Below are 1,670 nucleotides of genomic sequence, written 5' to 3'. Positions count from 1 at the left end.
TCTTATCTTCTTTGAAACAACGCGACAAGCTGCATTGTCTCAAAGAGAGGCAAAATGTAGACACCTAAAATTGTCCAATCTAATTAAGCTTAATTCTTCTATTAATTAAATAAATCCTTATTTATTTAATTAATTCATTTATCCTCTTCTAGCCTTATTTCTCATTTAAATAAATACATTTATTTATTTAAATTATCATTTTCCTAAATTAAATAAATATTCTTATTTATTTAATTATCCTACTTCTTCTATTAATTAAATAAATCTTCATTTATTTAATTAATTCATTAGCCTTTTCTACCCATGACACATGTCATTCATCTCTTAATTCATACACTACCTACCCCTCTCATTATTTTATTATTTCTTTTACCTACCCTCTAATCATAGCCAACCTCCTTTTACACCTCTCAATCTTATCCCTCCATTTCATATAGTGTCTTCTATATAAGGAGATGCTTCCTTCATTATCAAACCCTAATCAATCATTCTAATCAATTATTCTAATCAATCATCCTAATGACCTAAGGAGCTAACTACTTGATCAATTGACTACACTATGATCCTACTTGCAACCACATTCCGTTCTTTGTTGAGCTCTTGTGCACATAAAATCTGAGAGCAAATATATCAAGCAAGATCAATGGAGATAGGAAGAATGGAGATCAAAACCCTATTGGACATGTGATGGTATAATCTTTGTGATTTCATGTGATTTGCATTGTCTTAGGTAATCTTCATATGTTATGGTGGATCTTTGTTGATTGTTAGGCTAGGGTTTTGTGGTTGAATTCATTTAGCCTTTCAATATTGTTATTATTGTTATCCATTTTCACCATATACACTATCCATCTGGCATTTTTCCTTTTATTTTGTTTTGAGTTAATTAATATGTTGGGGGGAATTAATGAACCCCATTTAGCTTGGATATCTTTTTCCTAGCAAGAAATATATTCGATTCTCCTATTGTATGCCTTAGTGTTGGCCAATTCTAAAATGTCTGATTTAATCTTTTCAATTACTCTTCCCATATTGATTTCTTTCCCTTCAAATATTCTTCTAATTTAGCTCCTTCCATATTTTCCAGACAACTGTAGATGGAGTGATAGTCCACAGTGATCCCCAAAGTGATTTTTGCTTTATTGATTACCATCTTCTTATGAGCTTCAAAAAATCTTTGTCGCTAGCAGAGCTCCAATCCAAATTAGAATGTACCAAGTTTCAACAATCCCTAGAAAAGGGGCATCCATAAAGTAGGTGGTAGGTGGTTTCCTCAAATCTCTTGCACAAGACACCTATGCTTGGCCCTTGAATTATGTATGTTTTTAATCTTTCTCTAGTCAGTATTCTGCCATGGATGGCAGTCCACAAGAATGCTTTATCTTTGGGAGCAACCATTTTGTCCCAACATAACATTGTGGTTCATTCACCATTTCCTTGTTCCATCTCTGTAGTTGGTATCCCAACTTTACCTTGTAGTCCCCAGATCGAGCAAAGCACCATATTATTTCATCCTCCTCCTTATTCAAGGTGATTCTCCTTTGCCTCAAAATTTTGACTAATCTTCTCTGATTATCTGCATTCATGCATCTTGCTTTGATTTCCTTCCATTCATAGATACCGCTACCCAAGGGCTTCTCTTCAAGATAGTCAGCCACATGTTCTCCTAA

Source organism: Cryptomeria japonica, chromosome 3 (assembly GCF_030272615.1).
Source record: "Cryptomeria japonica chromosome 3, Sugi_1.0, whole genome shotgun sequence".
NCBI classification, from domain to species: Eukaryota; Viridiplantae; Streptophyta; class Pinopsida; order Cupressales; family Cupressaceae; genus Cryptomeria; species Cryptomeria japonica.
This window is presented reverse-complemented; position numbering follows the sequence as displayed.